This window comes from Chanodichthys erythropterus, chromosome 12 (assembly GCF_024489055.1).
Source record: "Chanodichthys erythropterus isolate Z2021 chromosome 12, ASM2448905v1, whole genome shotgun sequence".
NCBI lineage: Eukaryota > Metazoa > Chordata > Actinopteri > Cypriniformes > Xenocyprididae > Chanodichthys > Chanodichthys erythropterus.
The window spans coordinates 43,305,355-43,326,563 of NC_090232.1; positions in this window are offsets into that span (position 1 = coordinate 43,305,355).

A 21,209-nucleotide genomic window follows, 5' to 3' on the forward strand; every position below is an offset into this window, starting at 1 on the left:
TTGGCTTTAACATCATGTTGTGTACAAGGCTTTAAATGTTCACATTTAAAATGAATGTTGAGAGTAAAGGAGGCTGGATTTGGGTGATGTAATGTTGTAGGGCTACTTGTGTATGACTCCTCCAAACAACTTGTGGTAATACCTCAATATCAGTGTAGCTTAGACTCTAAGAGCATATCAAATCTAGCCAGTGTACTTTATTAAAGGGTTAGTTTCGCCCAAAGAAATTACTCCATGATTTACTCACCCTCAAGCCATCCTAGATGTATATGTCTTTCTGCATTCAGACAAACACAATCTGGGATATATTTAAAAAAAATATCCTGGCTCTTCCCAGTTTTATAATGGCAGTGAATGGGGGGCCCGAATTTAAAGCCAAAAAAAGTGTATCCATCCATCTTAAAAGTACTCCACACGGCTCCAAGGGGTTAATAAATGCCTTCTGAAACTAAGCGATTGGTTTTTGTAAAAAAATAAAAAAATAAAAAAATCATATTTAAAACGTCTCGGTTACGTATGTAACCCTCGTTCCCTGAAGGAGGGAACGGAGACGTACGTCAGTAGTGACCGACGAATTGGGATATCGCTTAGAGAGCCCTATCAGCTTCGTGTAAACTAAAACAAGCCAATGGAATTGGCGTGCGATATTTGCATAATGCGCACCGCCCCCGACAGGTGTATATAAATAGGAAGCAGATGCAATCGCACTCTGTTTTTCGCTGAGGAGACAACTGGTGTCCGCGCTACAGCGAGGGTACAGAAACTGTGGCGACGGGACGTACGTCTCCGTTCCCTCCTTCAGGGAACGAGGGTTACATACGTAACCGAGACAATCTCCGCCCGGAGAACAGGTGCACTGTCCAACGACACCTGAGTGAAGTGGACACCCCTGAAAACCGGGGGACGCTGGGCGAACTGAATCGCATAGCCGAGTCTGATAGTGCGAATGAGCCAGCGGGACGGGCTGGAAAGCGTGATCCACACCTCCAGACTCCGAGCCAGCGGGACCAAAGGCACCACAGACGCACCGGGGGTGGGGCAGCAAGGCAGAGAGGGACCCGACTTGGACGGCTTGGGAGCGGCCCGGAGTGGGGTCGGACTCTGCGAGGAAGCAGTGTGCATGGGAGACGGCGCACGGGACGCGGTCTGCGCCATCACACTGCCGCCTGCTGGCGAATGGGGAGGGAGCTGCCAGTGGCGAGGCGGGGCCTGGCACACTGGCAGACACACCTTGTTGTGACCTGGAGTTTGAGGAAACTGCTCTTTTTGTGGCAAAGTGGGTACCGCTGGACTCCGGAGAGCCAGCAGCGGTAGATGGACAGACGCCACAAAATCCCCCCGGCCCTCCTCCGGGGGTGGGAGAGCAGATGGAATACTCTCCCCAAGGGCAGGAACCTTCCGCTCCAGGTCGCCTGTCTCAGGGCAGAGTTTTCCCCGACCGCTTGCCACCTGGCTTGGCAGAGACGGGCTGGGCACCACGTCCGCGACCGGCACCCTGCTGTTTGGCTGGTGTAGGCTGCTGCTTTGCCGACTTAGCAGGGGCGGAGGAAGACGCAGGCGGGCGCCCTCGGCGACGAGCGGGCTGAGGCTGAGCCACGGGCGGCTGGGTGGAGGCAGCAGCGGACCGCCGTGGTATGACATGTCTGATAGCCTCAGCCTGCTTCTGTGCAGCGGAGAACTGTTGGGCACAGCTCTCCACCGCGTCGCCGAAAAGGCCGACCGGAGACACGGGGGAATCCAGGAACCGATGTTTGTCGGTCTCCCTCATGTCTGCCAAGGTCAGCCAGAGGTGGCGTTGCTGGACTACCAGAGTAGACATCGCCTGGCCAACAGAACGCGCTGTCACCTTCGTTACCCGGAGGGCAAGGTCAGTGGCAGCGCGCAGCTCCCCAAGCAGCTGTTGGTCAGGAACTTCCTGGGGCATCTCCGACAGCGCTTTTGCCTGATAGACCTGCAAAAGGGCCATCGCGTGCAGGGCAGAGGCAGCCTGCCCACAGGCACTGTAAGCTTTCTCAGTCAGACCGGCTGAGAATTTACAGGCCCGGGACGGGAGACGCGGCTCACCGCGCCAGCCAACGGCCGTTGGACACAATTGCATCGCAACAGACCGCTCGAATGGCGGGATCCTCGTGTATCCCCTGGCTTCCCCGCCGTCCAGGGAGGTGAAGGCGGACGAGGGACCAGGCCCTGTACGAGCCCTATACGGAGCTTGCCAAGACCTGGTCACCTCATCGTGTACTTCCGGGAAGAAAGGCATTGGGGCGGGACGCTGGGTTTGACCAGCGCGACCCCCCCCCAAGTACCAATCGTCCAACCGAGATGGGCCGGGACAGGGTGGAGGGTTCCACTCAAGCCCGACGCACAAGGCGGCCCGGGAGAGCACACCCGTGAGCTCGGGATCCGACTCGGGCAACGCTACCGTCCCGGGCGGCAGCGCGTCCGAATCTTCCTCCCCCGAGGACTCAGGCTCACCTTCCGATGCAGCGATCGACATCCGATCCGCCGCTGGTGCACCAAAGGTAATGGCTGGACTGTCCGTAGAGGGCCCAGCGGAAACCAACGGTGGCACGATGGGTTGCGGTGCTGATGATGCGGCAGGGGCCCGAGGAGCGTTTCCGCTCGGCGGGGAAGCCCTGACCGTAATCCTCGGGTCACCCTTCCTATACACCACCGAACCGTCATTCCGGCCCGGGCCGGAAAAAACGGTCGAACGGGGCACAGGGGAGGGGACCCCCGCTTCCTGAGACTTCAGGAAGGAGAGTCTCGACCTCAGCACCGCGATAGTCATGTTCCCGCAATGGGAACATGAACCATCCACAAAAGCTGCTTCAGCGTGCAGAATGCCCAAACACGAGATGCAACGATTGTGCCCATCAGCAGGGACCAGGGAACGACCGCACCCATTAACGCACAGACGAAATGACATACTGTCAGGATTCGTCTGTAAAGCTCTTTTAGAAGGGGAAAACAGTCAACTCGCTCGTGCCGAAGCACACAGGGAGTGACGCGATGTGCCAGGTACACCACTCCCTGGACACACCGAGGAACCGGCCCAAATCGCAACACACACACTTTCACTCTAGGCGTGTGCTGTGAAAACAGCAGTTGAGAGCTATAGCTCGGATCCTCGGGAGCTCGCGACCTCGCTGTAGCACCGTTACACCGGCACACACGGCTTGCTGTGAATCCTCTTCGAGGCAGTTTAGTTCACACAAAACAGTCTTCTTAAACAGGACACCACTGAATGGCTCCGAAGCGAAAGACAGAGTGCGATTGCATCTGCTTCCTATTTATATACACCTGTCGGGGGCGGTGCGCATTATGCAAATATCGCACGCCAATTCCATTGGCTTGTTTTAGTTTACACAAAGCTGATAGGGCTCTCTAAGCGATATCCCAATTCGTCGGTCACTACTGACGTACGTCGAACGTGACCGACTGAAAGGGAACTTTATTAACTGTAATAACTAGCTTCTGGCAGGCGTCCGTACACATGTTTATTAGCCCCCTGGAGCCGTGTGGATTACTTTTATGCTGGATGGATGCACTTTTTTTGGCTTCAAAATCTGCCCCCATTCACTGTCATTATAAAGCTTTGAAGAGCCAGAATATTTTTTAATATGACTCAGATTGAAAGTCATGTACACTTAGGATGGCTTGAGGGTGAGTAAATCATTTTTGTGTGAACTATCCCTTTAATGCATGTTCCTGCTCTTATTGTGCATAATTCATCATTAGATGTTCTTGACAACAACTTCATATTTGTATCGGACAAATTGATCAATCACTGGATAAATGTTTGTATTTTGCACTTTACTCCCTTACCCTGAATTACTATGGGTGGGTTAATTAACTCCTAAAGTCCTGATACATCTTGTTCCAGAACAATATGGTTGGTTTACATACTTAACTCATCTATTAAAGGATGAATTAGTAAAATAATGACTATATCTTGCTGAGTAACTCGTATAATGACTTTGACTAATTCTTCCCAGTTATTATGACTTTTCTTGGATTTGTAGTAAGACAAAAAAACTTCAAAACTTCCTCTTCACTGTCCATGTGATTGTGCTACATATCTGCAATCTGCACATAAAAGGTAAGATTAGCCTTTTTTTCATCCCAGAGCATCGGCAATGGATATATTCATGGAATATTTTCAGGAAACACTCAATCTGGGTTATATATCTTTACAGTTTCACTGCAGCAACAGTGAATTTGTGAACTGGTGCAACATTAGTCGGGTTTCCATCTACATATTTTTTTCATTTTTATTTATTTGTTTTTTATTTTTGGAAATAAATCACATTTCCAGAATACGCATTTAAAAACGTAACATGGGTAGCTTAAGGCTGGGTGTAGGTGTAAGGGAAGGGTCAGCGGTGTAATCAAACACATGTAATTACAGCTGTAATTACATACAGGCATTTTTATAACACAAGTACAATGTAAAAACATGCATCTACACAATAATTGCATTGTATTAAATTATTAGTTTAAACGTTAGTACATAGTAGGACCACAACGTCATTTTTTTGTATCTCTCATTTGACAGAATATATCTGTAGTGTCTTATTGAAGCATTCATAAATCATAAACTAATTCTTGATGCTTGCCTGTGTATGATGTTCAGTTCATTGGTATAATATTGACCATCAGTGGTCAGCACCTCTCAGGAGGGTTCACTAAAGGGTTTATTGATTTAACCAACCAAACAGGGACATTCAGTCAGTGGGCAACATCATATCAATCATGTCATATAAACTAGCACTCTACCACAGTGGATAGTGTGCATCGCCATGCTAATTTCTTCACTTGGCATTGCTCTGGTGAGTGAATGTAAAACTCCTGCACTGCAGCAGATGGAGAAAGCATCTCTGAATGATGTGGTTTCTCTTCTGTTAATGCTGAACAGATTTCACAGACACTCTGCACTCTAATGTGGCAGCTTTAAAAGTTATTTTTGTCAGTCTCATTGTGATGTGTTTTCTTTACAGTAATCGTAAAGCCAACAATGATTTATTTTTACTGAAAGTCATGCCACCCCATATGCTTTTAACAATGTTACAAGAACCAATGGCATTTTGCGATTAATGCTAGGGATGCATGAAATACAGCACTGGTACAATGTCAATATTAGTTCATTTTCTTTTAAAAATTGATTGGTTTCAGGGCGATATATCGCATGCGATTGTCACACGCATTTCGTCAGTTAAGCCGGTTCCCTGATTACCGCTAAATCGCCATCACTGCTTTCAAATGGAGCGGCATTTAATAGACAGAGCCGTAGATCACTGACAGGCTACGCAATATCGCGTTCATTATCGCAGATGAATCGCCTTCGATAATGCGTAGCTTGTCAGTGAACTACGATCTGCTTAGTTACAAACATTCTTCCAAATATCTTTTGTGTTCAGCAGAACAAACAAATTCATACAGATTTGGAACAACTTGAGGGGGAGTAATGATAGAATTTTCATTTTTGGGTGAACTAACCCTTTTAATAGTAATTCCACACAGAGCAAACTCAGGCCCCTTTTACACTAATGATAATTTTTTAAATCGGCGTTTTAAAATGAAAACGATCCTCGTCTACACTGGCGTTTCCACAGCGTTTCAGAAACAATCTCCGTATACACTAACAGGCCAAAAACGCATGATCGTTCATGCACACTGAACATGTGCGTACAAGTGTAAACAGTTGCCTCTTGCGCATGTGGGCCGCTGCAGTATAAAAAAATGCAGAGTTTAACTGCACAATGGCTGCTAAAAATGACAACAAAGCCAGCAAAGATTGTAGTTCAGTCTCCATGTTATTGTTTACACGGTCATCAAGGATACACAGAGTGAACGTGGGCAGTCTTCATTTTGGTCCGTTTATACTGAAATGTATCCCCGGCGTTTTAAAACTAAAACGACCTGAACCTCCGTTTTCGAGGTTCGACAGGCATAAACGTAGTGTTTTAAAATGAAAACGCACTAGTGTAAACGGGGCCTCAAATAAAGGCAGAAACCAAATCAGATCAAATCAGAAACCATAGCAACACGTTAGAAATCAGAAACCATAGCAACACATTAGACACGCAGACAGGAAATGAACACAAGGACAGAAAACCAAACTAAACTGAATATAATTATGACAAATATAAACTATTAGTCCTTTTAGTATTTACAAATTGTTTTAGTGTTTACTAATTTAAGATGAATTCTTACTGGATATAAATATAATTATATTTTTAGAAAAATCATGTTAATATGATCTATCTTGTTTTGAGGAACATTTATTTGTTCATCTCTCAATCATCATTGTATTGTATTGCATTATATGTTTTACCCCCCAGAATAAAAACTACAAAGCTTTGATCATAAATCTAAGCATTATATATTATCTTACTAAGACATATTATTAGGAGCTATAGAGTAACAACCGATATTTTTATGCATTTCATGTAAGTCAGTCTGCTAGACTGTTATAGAACTGACTGATTTACATTACAAGCTTTCAGAAGTTCATCTTACTTTTTTTGGCCATATCAGCATCTACACCACATTTTTTCTCAGTTTGGGCCTGTGAATAAAATGAAGGTTTTCCTCTTTGAGTATGAGCTCCATATTCCCCCTATATATCATACTATATGAGCCATCAAATATGATAGTCAACATATGCAAACCTTTTTAGACTTGTTTAATTTAGATTTTGTTTAAATGTTCAATAACCTATTCTCTTATTAGTCTTATTACATAAGTGAGCCTTAAAGTCATATGGACCACTTCTGTGATGTTTTTCGTTGGAGCTTTACCTGTCATTAAAAATGTGTCCTTCTGTGTTCAGTGGGACTATTCTGTTTTATGTTGTTTTCTGCTACAAGAAAAACATTTGAGAGGAACGTTAGACTCTTGGTCTTCTGCAGGTTCGTCATCCCTCAGCACTCTCCCGGCCGCCCATGTTCCTCCTGCTGCGGTGGACCGGCTCGCCTTCCATCACAGATGATCGTGAGGAAATCTGGAGCAGCAGCCCTCTTGATCAAAGCCCAGGCAGAATGAAATATGACATTAGGTGAGCTGTTTCCTTGAGTCGAACACAGCACGAATACAGAAGCTCGCTGCGTGCCAGCGATTCAAGCGTATCTCTCTGACAAGCTCCAATGGGTGAGGCTTGTTTATGGAACACTGCTCTTCATTATAGATGGCTTGTGTCTAGTTTAAAAGCACTCACTTTCTGGGTGTGTTTAGGTTATGTACTAAAACAAAAGTGCCAAGTTGACTCAAAGGTACAGTGTTTATCAAACTTGAGCTTGTTGGTTCAGTACAGATTGGATGACTGGTCACGCATCTCAAATGTTTCATTGTGTGTTTCTCTTGGTATCTGCTTTTCGATGGATCACGTTTCAGCTGCGTCTTCAAATAATTGGCTGGAAAGTGGAAAGTCTGATTTATTGTTCTTTGATGGTTCATATAAATTACAGATTTTAAACTGATTTGTTTCCTTGGTGAGCATAAGAGATTTCTTTCAAAAACATTAAAAGATACTAATTATTTCAAACATTTGACTAATAGTGTATATATTTAAAATGTATAATAGCTTCAATGTATTTTTCTCCTTGAACTACTTTTTCAAAAAGGTAGCTTGACTGCAGGTTTTGTTGAACTTGAACTTAATTTCTTTCACGTCATTCAAAACCTACATTTCTTTCTTCTGCGGAACACACAAGATATTTTGAAGGACTTTTTGGAACAAAATGTTATTGAATTCCTCTAGTCAGGAAAAAAGTTTGAAATTGATGTGTAAAAACTCATTCGTATTCCCCTCACATTAGTAACTAGTATCAATGTGTCTTCTTAATGTATTGGATTTGCTGTTGATGTTCTCATTTATTTCTTGGACTGGAGAGAGAGAGAGAGATATTAAAAACAAGCTTTTTTCCGTTCCTCTTCCTGCTCATGTTGGCTCATAGTTTCTTTCTGTGTGGTGGTAGAAATCATTCCTTATTATCTTCAAAGGTGTTTTGATGTTAATGTTGTTTTGGTTTTCATTATGCTTAGAAGACAATTAGTGACCTGAGGTCCTTAAGATGAATTTGTAGAAGAACCACTGCACATGACTGTGCTGCTGGCAACACATTCTCTCCCCGGCTTACATTGAACCATAATATAAGCCAATTTTATGGAAGTAAATTAATGGCAAATGTTTTTGAAACATTTAGTCAAACTAACTTTATGCCAGTATCTGCTTTCTTGGAGCCTATATAGTATAACCTACATCACAAATGAGGTGCGAGTTTGGTCTTTTATGTCACTTTATGTCCTGATGGCAGGGGAATCCTACGAGGAATGAGGGAAACCCAGCGCTGTGATATAAAGTTAAAGAAAATTAACAACAGAGAGAAATATATGTCTACCTCAGATTTAATGTTTAAAGGAACACTCCACTTTTTTTGAAAATAGCTAGAGTTAGAGTTATATCCCCTAGAGTTAAACAGTTGAGTTTTACCGTTTTCGAATCCATTCAGCCGATCTCCGGTTCTGGCGGTACCACTTTTAGCATAGCTTAGCATAGTTCATTGAATCTGATTAGACCGTTAGCATCACGCTTAAAAATGACCAAAGAGTTTTGATATTTTTCCTATTTAAAACTTGACTCTTCTGTAGGTAAATCATGTACTAAGACCGACGGAAAATAAAAAGTTGTGATTTTCTAGGCTGATATGGCTAGGAACTATACTCTCATTCAGGCGTAATAATCAAGGAACTTTGCTGCCGTATCATGGCTGCAGCAGTGCAATGATATTACGCAGCGCCCGTGAGCCCCTGCTTTCACAGGGAAGCGTGCCCTGCAACCATGGAGACGTTTGTGAGAGACGCTGCGTAATATCATTGCACTGCTGCAGCCATGATACGGCAGCAAAGTTCCTTGATTTTTAAATTTTTAAAGCGGGTTAAATCATTCACAGGTATAAATATGAAACTATTGTGCACATAGTTTTTAATTAATATTTCATGTCGATATACAATGTTTACATACCTAAAACTAATCATGGTATTGATATCTTTGTAAGACTGTCGACTTTATAGAACAGTGGCAAGGAAAACTAACTTTACCGAGTTCTGAGGGCCCCCTAGTGGTCGGGAGCATTTCCGTTGTGTTGTGGCTTTATTTCGTTGTGTTGTGGCTTTATTTTGTTGTGTTGTGGCTTGTTTCCATTGTGTTGTGAACTTATGTTAGCTTTTTTAATTTTGTTGTGTTGTGCACTACTGGGCCACCATAATTAAGAGCCTATTATAGGAAAATCACTATACTATAATGTGTATGAATATTTGTGATTTATGTTTAGTGCATTTTGACAGACTACGTCTACTCTTAAATGGCTGTCATTAGAGTGCAACAGTCAGGTTCCGGAAGTAAAAACGCCATTAATTTTCTCCATAGGGAAACTGATTTTGAATGGTTTGATGGTATTTGCTTCTGCTGAAGTCGTCAGCCTGCATTAATTTCAGCTTATTTTTAAAATAATGGTGTTGAACAGCGGAATTCATGGTGAAAAACTACATTACCCATGATGCTGTACAGAAAATTCCACCAATCAGAGAGTTTAAAAAAGCAACACATCCACTTTTTAAAATGAGTAGTTTTATATTTCTCCATCGTTTTTAATTTGATCATGCTGTTTGCAATGCTTTATGGGTTTGTAGTCTTTTCCCTCACTAAAGGCTTTAAAGTCCTTTGTTCATCTTTGGAACACAAATTAAGATATTTTTGATAAAATCCGATGGCTTAGTGAGGCCTCCATTGCCAGCAAGTTAATTAACACCTTCAGATGCCAGGAAAGCTTCTAAAAACATATTTAAAACAGTTCATGTGGTTCAACCTTATTGTTATGAAGTGACGAGAATACTTTTTGTGCGCCAAAAAAACAAAATAATGACTTTATTCAACAATATCTAGTGATCAATTTCAGGCAGTTTTAAAACTGCTTCACAAAGCTTCGAAGCTTTACGAATCTTTTGTTTTGAATCAGTGGTTCAGAGCGCGTATCAAGCTACCAAAGTCACGTGATTTCAGTAAACGAGGCTTCGTTACATCATAAGTGTTTCGAAACATTTAGAAATTTCAGTGGTTCACCACTGGGGGGCGATGATCTCTGTGAACCCATAAATCAAGTCTATAGGTTTTACCTGATCTCTGATCAGTTTTATACATTTGTAGACGTTTTAATTAGACATTAGTAGGCCTATAATTAAAAAGAATAATAGTAGTTAATAGTCTCTTATTGGCTCAGCTAAACAGGCCAATAAGAGACAATTAACTACTCTTATTCTTTCGTTTACTGAAATCACGTGACTTTGGTGGTTTGATACATGCTCCGAACTACTGATTCGAAACAAAGGATTCGTAAAGCTTCAAAGCTTCATGAAGCAGTGTTTTGAAATCGCCCATCACTAGATATTGTTGAATAAAGTCACTATTTTGTTTTTTTGGTGCACAAAGAGTATTCTCGTTGCTTCATAACATTAGTTCATTTAGTAGCTTTCTGGGCACCTGAAAGTGTTAATTGTCTTGCTGGCAATAGAGGCCTCAATGAGCCATCTGATTTTATCAAAAATATCTTAATTTGTGTTCTGAAGATTAACAAAGGTCTCACAGGTGTGGAACGACATGAGGGTGAGTAATTAATGACAGAATTTTCATTTCTGGTTGAACTAACTCTTTAAGTACACTGTCTTGTATATTTATATTTTTGTCTGATTTTCAAATAGTTTTTTGCTTCAAATCAAAGTTTGTAATGTTATAATTCACCTCATTGCTAGTTGGTTTGGTTCATGGCTTATAATGCTTGAACAAAGACTTTTTTTAAATCCCTATGGTAAAAATTAATGGAAAAAATACTTCCGGAACTTGTTCTAATGAAAAAGTGGGTGGGTACTAATGCATTCTTTGGAGAACGAAGCTCTTTGCAGCTAGTTAGCAGAGGATAATTGGTCCATGCTAATCAGCCAAACCTTGACCCGCTGGTACTTACTACAAGGCCACTGTCTTCATTTGATTTCATATCTTCTGCTTTTTTTGTACTGTGAAATTGAATTCTCGAAGGCATCAAATTCTCATTCTGGAATCTTAATCGTTCGCACACACACACACACACACACACACACACACACACACACACACACACACACACACACACACACACACACACACACACACACACACACACACACACACACACACACACACACAAACACATACACATACACATACACATACAGGCTGTTAGTTTTTCCCAAAACATTGCATCTTGGCATTGAAAACATTCTGAAATTTTATGTCTGAAGTCCCTGAGCATAAAAAAAAAGAAAAAGAAAAAGCTTAAATTCTTGCTCCAGTTAAAACAGTTGAATGCACTTTCCAAGTAAAGCGCCTGTTTGCTTATCAAGTGGATTTTCTTCCTGAAGGGAGGAATCTCGGTCTAAGCTCAGAAATGCTCTTGTCAGAATCACGGGAATGTCTCCAATTAAAAGCATTACCCAGTAATTACATACTGTCTGGGCACAGCAGGCTCACTGAAAGCTAATTAAATATAAACGCTGCTCTATGTTCCTGAATTACACTTTGGGATGCTTCCTATATTCTCTGTATTCTTTTATGCTTATGTTTGCATTGGTGCAACATGACATAATAAGTATGTGGTGTGGTTGAACAATGTTTACACATTTTTAATTTTTTTTTTTTTAAGTTTGGATAGACCCTGATATTTAAATGCATTCACTGCATTAAAGGGACTATAACTGATTGCTGCCATTTTGCTAAATTCAGCCAGACCACATAGCATCTTTCTAAAGCCATGCCCATGCAAAAATGATTGTCAGACAGAGAGCTTTTCTGATTGGCCTTGTGTTTCATTGGTGTCACAGAGGTGGCTGAGGTTTTATTAGGGTCTATTTTACTGATAGCTGTCAAACTGAAGACGTGTTTTATGTGGTATTAATATGTAATAAGTGTAATAAATATAAATGCATTTATTGATGCAAAAACTCGAAGTATTATATCAACCCAAACAAAGAATTAAGAAATTCTATACATTGGGATTTAATTAGTTAACACTAGTTAATGCATAAACTAACAATAATGTTAATGTTAATATTTGTTGGTAGTTTATCATACTGAATTGATTAACATTAATGCATTTAACTTTATTGTAAAGTGTTTACGAAATATTCAAATTTGTATGTTTCGAGTTGTTCATACTGTGTGTGTGTGTGTAACAGAACTACTTTACATAAATGCTATGAATGCTAATGAAATCAGTTTGTGCCCTAATCTATTTGTTATTATAAATCTTTCATTTGTCAACTCTGTCTGGACCATTTCAACTGCAGATTGCATTGATTTTCTTGGACACAGAGGAATTTTATTTGTCAGCTGAAATAGTTTTGTGCGATTCGTGACTGGGTTGATCTTTAGCATTGCAGGCCCTTGATTCAGAGAGTGATATTTCAAACAGGTTCAGCGTAATTGAATTCATTAGGAACTTCATCAAGTGTATTCCCCAGTGAAGATGAGCGAGCCCTTCTGCTGTATTATCTCCAAGATCCATCTTTAATTGTATTACCATTCACAACTCCATTATTCTGCTCTTTGAAGTTCTGCAGACAAAAAAACACAATGATGAGGATTTCCTATTTACCGCTGCACCTTCCGTCAGATTACAAGACTGGAAGAGGCGTCCTTTGATATGTGCAGAGCTCTGTATGGGAAAGATGTATGAGTCACAGAAGAGTTCAGATGAAAACATAAAAAGAACAAAGAAAACCTAAGAAACCTACAGAGATGTTTACATTTACTGTACAAGATTAATTTTATATCACATATATATCATCATTTAGTTATTTTTGTGTGAAATTCAATAATCAAAACTTTATTTATTAAATTACAATGTATTACTGGCTATTTTTGGATCATCCAGTGAATGAAATACTTGATTATTTCCCTTTTTATTTGGAACAAGATTGACACAAACTAAAATATCAGATTATAACAAATGAAAAAGGCTTTCTGACACTTTCTGATTCACTTTCCATCTTCTGCTCTCATTCGTCTAGGGTCATTTTGATAGGCTCAGCATTCAGAAGAAGAGTTTGTCAAAAGTAAAGTCCTCTTAGGTCTGGTGGTGAGGCTTGTGGCCTCATGTGGCCAAAAAACTGCTTAAAGACACAGAAGTGGAAAAGCTGAGAGAGCACAGACTGGGTTTGGAGTGATGACAATAGAGGTTTAAAAAATCAATTACTGGACGTCCGAGGGGAACTAAGAGACTAAAGTGGAAATTATTTCTGATCCAGCTTTGGAATGATTCGCTCATCCCTTGTGGCTTTGTGTTTTTTGTGCATATTTTAGCACACTGTACAATAAATGCCGCCCTACACAAAGTAACGGAGTTAGTTTAGTTTAGAGAGCTGGAAGACATTTTAACATTTACCTTTATTTTTTGTAACAAGGCGGAACTCATTTGTAAGCTTTATTAAAACAGAGTTTGTAGTCAAACAGTGGCAGTGGTAAAACAACAGCAAACAGGTATGGCAGAGAGTAGGAAGAATCGTAGTCGAGGTACAGGCAATGGGTCAGGGCTGGCAGGTAACAATTGAAAGTCCAATAAACAATACACAGTCCAAGGGCAGGCAGCAGAAAATCGTAAACAAAGATCAAAAAGGTTCGATAACAGGCAGTATACAAGACCTTGCAACGTGTGTGTGGTTGTGAATTGTTTAAATAGTCCAGATGACTGCAGCTGGGTGTGGTGATTACTGATTGGTGGAGTGAGTGCAGGTGATTGGCAGAGAGGATTATGGGAATTGGAGTCCTGGAATGACTGGAACTGTGACAATTTTATATATTCCATTCATTTATTCATTCAAGTTTAATATTTATGAATACTTAAAACTATAATATATTTTACATATTATTTATTTTTTATATAGTCCATATTTTTTTATATAATTAGTTGATTTTGATGTATTTCGATATTTATATATTTGGTCAAACTTTAGTTTAGGGTTCAATTCTCACTAACTAACTATTAACTACGACTTTTTCCTCATTAAACACCTAATTACTGCTTATTAATAGTTAGCAAGGTAGTTGTTAAGTTTAGATATTGAGTAGGATTAAGTTATGTAGAATATGGTCATGCAGAATAAGGCATTAATAAGAGCTTTATAAGTACTAATAAACAGCCAATATCCTAGTAATATGCATGCTAATAAGCAACTTGTTAATACTGACAATTAGACCCTAAACTAAAGTTTTTACCATATATTTACAGTTTATTTCTTTGAAATTGTCCTTTTGTGTTCCACAGAAAAAAAATAATAATGTCATACCGATTTGGAACATCATATGAAATATTTCATTTCATTATTGGGTGAGCTACACTACCATTCAAAAGATTTCGATCAGTAAGATTTTGTTGTTGTTGTTGTTGTTTGTTTTGTTTTTTTGGATACTTTAAATAAATTGATCAAAAGGGACAGTGCTTCATATTTTTGTGGAAACCATATATTTTACTATACTCCTGGACAAAAAAAAAAAAGGGCTGACCCAAAAATGACAAAATATTTAGTGGTCTTTTAATGGTCTTAATCATTTTAATCACAAATAGTGACCAGTGGGTCAGGAAATTAGCAAGACTTGCACAAATACTGTAGATAAAGTAAATTAGCATAGAATAGCCTTCCCCATTGCTTTCTTTAACCTCTTAACCAGCACAATCCCATTGTCGGGACGCCTCCCAGCCAGAGGGCCCACATGGTTGAAAATGAACATTGTTCAGAGAGCACACTACAGGCTATAAATGTAACACTGAATCAATGGTGGCGTTAATGAGATAATTAAGTAATTAATTAAGTGATGATTGAGAATTATTGAAGATAGCTGCTGTTAACAAGCAGAATCAACAAAGGAAAGAGAAACAACAAGAACAGAAAAAATCAAAACACTAGAACTAGAACTGACTTCAGCCACAGATAAAAGAAGACATTAAATCTCTCCAGATCTCAGCAGAGGAGAATTAAACATCTCCATATACAGAAGCTCTTATTGAGAATTAAGAGAGAGGTTTTTTTTTTTGGTTTTTATTGTTTTATTGAAATTTGTTTGGGTTTTTTTCTGTCCCCATAATGGTGATCAATGTTTTCTTTAGTTGGGTAGTTTGACTTGTCTTTATAATGTTAGAGTTTCTCTGATTACTGTAACTGAGTTTGTTATAGCAAGTAAAACAAGAGAAAACACAATCTGATGCTGTGACTGCTTCATGATATGAATATAATCATTGTGTAGTGGCTTAATTCACTGATCTTATGACTGAATTTAATATGAGCAATATCTTATGAACTTGTTTTATTGTGATTTGTGTAAAGATCCAGCACAGTTTTAACCAGAAAATCTGAATGAGTTTTAAAACATATTGTACACTATGCACTTTTAACTACGGTGAGATTTATTTACAAACATACATCAAGAATCAGCGTATGAATCTCAACAATGGTGGCATGCTTAATATCGCAATGTATTCTTTTTGCATGATGCACCCAGAATGCACTGTGGCATGAAGCATGTCACCGTTGTTGAGATTCATACGCTGATTCTTGATGTCTGTGTGAGAGGAAGTTTTGCTGGAGTTTTAAAGTGTTTAGTGTACAATGTGTTTTAAAAATCATTCAGCTTTTTCTGATTAAAACAGTTTTATCATTGTATTTCTAGAAGAGATCAAACACAAACTTAACATTATATTCATATAACGCTGTCTTTAGATCAGTGAAATAAGCCACTACATGATGATTATATTCTTATCATAAAGCAGCTGATTATATTTTCTCTTGTCATTATTGCCATAACAACCAGCTACAACAGCCACAGAAAAACTAATATTAAAAAAGTCAAGAGTAAAACTGCCTAAAGCAAAGACTGACCTCGATCATGGTGACATCAAACCAAACTTATTTTCAACAAATCATCAACATCTAAACCTCTGTTAATTCTCAATAAGAGCTTCTGTAGATGTATGTCAGGAATAAAGTCAGTCTGGTTAGTAATAAGTTAAGCTGGTAATGCTGTTTGTGGAGATGTTTAATCAGATCTTGAGAGATTTAATGTCTTTTATCTTCAGTTGATTTCATCGAAGGCTGTGGCTGAAGTTGTAGTTCTTGTTGTTTCTCTGTCCTTCAGTGATTCTGATCGTTATCACCTAATTATCTCATTAAATTCAACACTGATTCAGTGTTACATTTTATAGCCTGTAGTGTTCACACTGAGTAGTGTTCATTTCATCTGGGCTAACCCATGTGCTAAATATGGGTGTGCTGGCTGGGAGGCGTCCGGCCAGCGGGACCGTGACAGTTAAGGGGTTAAAGGGTTAGTTCACCGAAAAACAAAAACTCTGTCATTAATTACTCACCCTCATGTTGTTCCACACCTGTAAGACCTTCGTTCATCTTCAGAACACAAATTAAGATAGAAATTTAGATCCACACATAGGCAGCAACGTCATTGCACCTTTTGACAAAAAGTAATCTCATCGCTTCATTAAGGTTGAACCACTGCGGTCACGTCGACTATTTTAACAATGTCTTTAGTACCTTTCTGGACCTCAAAAGGTGCAATGACGTTGCTGCCTATGTGTGGATCAGAACCCCTCAGATTTCATCAAAAATATCCTAATTTGTGTTCTGAAGAAGATTTTTACGGGTGAGTAATTAATGACAGAGCTTTCATTTTTGGGTGAACTAACCCTTTAGATGTTTAAGCCATGTGGGTAAACTTGCAGACGACCTTTTATAGGAAGAAGAGTCAGTGTAGTTCCACTCAGTGTTAATGGCTTCAAACAATTCATAGTTGAAAAATGTTAGATGAGTTCAATGTGAAACAAAATATTCACTATCTGGACTCTGACCAGCCAAAAGCATGATCCTGATGGACTTGTTCTCAAGCCACTTCTTGGTTGTCTTTGTACTTTGGCCAGAATAACATCTGATGATTCTTATTTAGATGGGAAGCAGGCCATTTTCAATATTCTTGCAAATATATTTGCAATATTCTCCTGTACTCCAAAGCATTAAATTCTTTTCACAGTGAAGTGGCTCACCAATACCAGCAGCTAAAAAGGCTCCCCACACAATGACAGCTCTTCCTCCATGCTTCACTGTGCTAGAGATGCATTTATTATTATATTTCTGGAGCATCACTGTGTTTCACACAACTTCCCATATTCTGCCAAAAACTTCACTGTGTTTTTGATGTTGTTCTGAGACAGCAATGGCTTTTTAAGTAGTGCATTTGCTTAAATTTTGCCAATTTCCTGACCAATAATTGTGTATATAGGAGTGTGTGTGTATATATATATATATATATATTTTATTTTATTTATTTATTTATTTATTTATTTTTAAAAGAGGACAATGCACATTAATTAACACAAGAAACAAGTCTCTTATGTAAATGTGCCAGATTTAGCCATTCTGGCTAATTTTCATCTGCAGTCCCTGGCAGGTTGATGGTAAACACACACACAAAAGCAAAAAAATACATACAAGACCAAAAAACAAACAAAGAACCACTATTTATGAATACATATTTGATTATCCAATAACCACCCTTTTATCCTTTTAGAGAAAGAAGAAAGATATGTAATATTTCTTAGTTCTATGGGTATTGTTACAGATCCCTTGTTTCCCTGGACTCCATTTCCCAGAATCCTCCTGTTCTCCACACCTGCACTCACTTCCCTCGTCAGCTCCTCATCATCACAGATCACCTGCACCTGGACTCTATTGTTAGCACTCCTATATAATGCACTCACTCCCTGCACTCCTCGTCCGTTCTCTGTTTTGTTAAGGTGTCTGTCTGTTGTTCATTGCCATTGTTTGAAGTAAAGTCTCTATTATCGTGGAAATCCGTATCTGCCTCATCTCTCTACCAGCCACCCGTAACAGAAGAACGGACCAAAACCGACCGGATTTTCCACGAAAAAAAAGAATGGAGACTTTCCCCAGCTCCCTGGATCCAGCTCCTCCATCGCCTCTCACCCTAACAGCCAGCGAACGCATTATCGGGCTCCTGCAGGTAGGACGTTCGCTGGAGAGGTATGTGGAGGAGTTCGTTGAGCTTGCTTACTTGTCTAACTGGCCCGACGCTCAGTTGATCTCCCTGTTTTTGGATGGATTGGATGACGACACTATCCGTTTTGATGAACCTGTTTTTTGTTTCTCCTTAAGCGACACTATCAATTTAATTTTGTGGTTGAATGGCTCCAAATTCTTAGTGAAAGAGGTTCAGGATCAGTGTTGTCGTCCGGTCCATCCAGAAACACGGTTGGCCGGGCCAGTTAGTCAACCTCCGGCTTCCTCCGCACACCGCTCCAGCGAACTCCCTGCCTGCCCCAGGCTGGACCCATATTCCGCTACTGGGCCCAGTAAGCGGAGGAGGAGGAAGAAAGCGGCCCCAATGTCCCCAGAGCCCGCTCCAGTATCTCCAGAGCCCGCTCCAGTATCTCCAGAGCCCGCTCCAGTATCTCCAGAGCCCGCTCCAGTATCTCCAGAGCCCGCTCCAGTATCTCCAGAGCCCGCTCCAGTATCTCCAGAGCCCGCTCCAGTGTCTCCAGAGCCCGCTCCAGTGTCTCCAGAGCCCGCTCCAGTGTCTCCAGAGCCCGCTCCAGTATCTCCAGAGCCCGCTCCAGTATCTCCAGAGCCCGCTCCAGTATCTCCAGAGCCCGCTCCAGTATCTCCAGAGCCCGCTCCAGTATCTCCAGAGCCCGCTCCAGTATCTCCAGAGCCCGCTCCAGTATCTCCAGAGCCAGCTCCAGTCCCCACAGAGCCAGCTCCAGTGCCTGTGGGGATTTTAATTGTATTTGAGGGATGAAATGGCCCTCAACCCCAGTCTCCGCCGAGCCAAGTTCTCCAGTCTCCTCCGAGCCAAGTTCTCCAGTCTCCTCCGAGCCAAGTTCTCCAGTCTCCTCCGAGCCAAGTTCTCCAGTCTCCTCCCAGCCAAGTTCTCCAGTCTCCGCCGCCGAGCAAAGTTCTCCAGTCTCCGCCGCCGAGCAAAGTTCTCCAGTCTCCGCCGCCGAGCAAAGTTCTCCAGTCTCCGCCGCCGAGCAAAGTTCTCCAGTCTCCGCCTCCGAGCCAAGTTCTCCAGTCTCCGCCGCCGAGCAAAGTTCTCCAGTCTCCGCCGCCGAGCAAAGTTCTCCAGTCTCCGCCGCCGAGCAAAGTTCTCCAGTCTCCGCCGCCGAGCAAAGTTCTCCAGTCTCCGCCGCCGAGCAAAGTTCTCCAGTCTCCGCCGCCGAGCAAAGTTCTCCAGTCTCCGCCGCCGAGCAAAGTTCTCCAGTCTCCGCCGCCGAGCAAAGTTCTCCAGTCTCCGCCGCCGAGCAAAGTTCTCCAGTCTCCGCCTCCGAGCCAAGTTCTCCAGTCTCCGCCTCCGAGCCAAGTTCTCCAGTCTCCGCCGCCGAGCAAAGTTCTCCAGTCTCCGCCGCCTACGAGCCCTCAGCTCCAGCCGCCGCCGCCGAGCCCTCAGCTCCAGCCGCCGCCGCCGAGCCTGCCGCTCCAGCCGCCGCCGCCGAGCCTGCCGCTCCAGCCGCCGCCGCCGAGCCTGCCGCTCCAGCCGCCGCCGCCCGAGCCTGCCGCTCCAGCCGCCGCCGCCGAGCCTGCCGCTCCAGCCGCCGCCGCCGAGCCAGCCGCTCCTAGTATGGTCTCTGTGATTGAACTCTCCAGCCCAAAGACTGTTTTGCCTCCCTGCCTCCCTCTCCCCGCCTCCTCCAAGTCATGTCTATACTGCACCTCCACCTCAAGCCCCCTCGCCCAGATCTCCACCTCGGACCTCTGGGCGATTACCTTCACCCCGGCTCCAACCTCCCTCTGCTCCACCGTTGCCCATCAGTCCTCCAGCTTCACCAGTCTCCATCCTGCCTCCACTCACACCTTGGTCATTCATCAGCCTGCCCTCCCCTCTGGACTTCACTCCTCCGTCTCCGCTCCGTCACTCCGTCCCTCGGATTCAGTTGGCCTCCTCACTCCCCCCGGTGTTCGTTTTGTTGGCTGTCCTTCTGCTTTCACTGCGGCCTTCTGGAGCCCCGGCTGCGCTTCGGTCGGCGGAGCCTTCGGTTCCGCCATCACCCGCCAGTCCTTCAGCGACGCCTGGGCTCAACGCCTCGAAGGCTTCGGCTCCTGACCCGCCATGGCTGCCCGCTGCACCTGACCCGCCATGGCTGCCCGCTGCATCTGACCCGCCATGTATGCCCGCTGCATGTCTGCCCGCTGCACCTGACCCGCCATGGCTGCCCGCTGCACCTGACCCGCCATGGCTGCCCACGGCTCCTGATCCACCATGGCCGCCTTCGGCCCCTGACCCTCCATGGCAGCCTTCGGCCCCTGACCCTCCATGGCTGCCTTCGGCCCCTGACCCGCCATGGCTGCCTTCGGCTCCTGACCCGCCATGGCTTTTGAGCCCGCCCTGGAGACCTCCACTCCAGTCTACTCATCCCCCTGCTCCGGTTTGAGGTCTCCAGGGCGCCCGCCCCCCTCCCGGTTGTTACATCTACGGCGCGAGGACGCGCCTACCGGGAGGGGAGGTACTGTTACAGATCCCTTGTTTCCCTGGACTCCATTTCCCAGAATGCTCCTGTTCTCCACACCTGCACTCACTTCCCTCGTCAGCTCCTCATCATCACAGATCACCTGCACCTGGACTCTATTGTTAGCACTCCTATATAATGCACTCACTCCCTGCACTCCTCGTCCGTTCTCTGTTTTGTTAAGGTGTCTGTCTGTTGTTCATTGCCATTGTTTGAAGTAAAGTCTCTATTATCGTGGAAATCCGTATCTGCCTCATCTCTCTACCAGCCACCCGTAACAGGTATAGTATTCCAAGTATGTACTGCTCTATAAGAAAATACTGACTGCCCAAAAGCACTTCTTCTATGAGGTATTATACAGTCCCCTCTAGTAGTGGCTCTAGTAGATAAGTTAAAATTTTGTTTAATAAATTCATTAAGTGGAGGTGGGGCCATACCATGCAAAATTTTATACACAAGTAGGATATCTGCAAATTTAATCATATTTTCCCAACTTAAAAACCCATATTTAGTTAAAATTTTACAATGGTGATATGAATTAGACCTTTTGTCCAATATTTTCAAAGCCTGCTTATAGAGTCTTTCTAATGATTGCAGAGT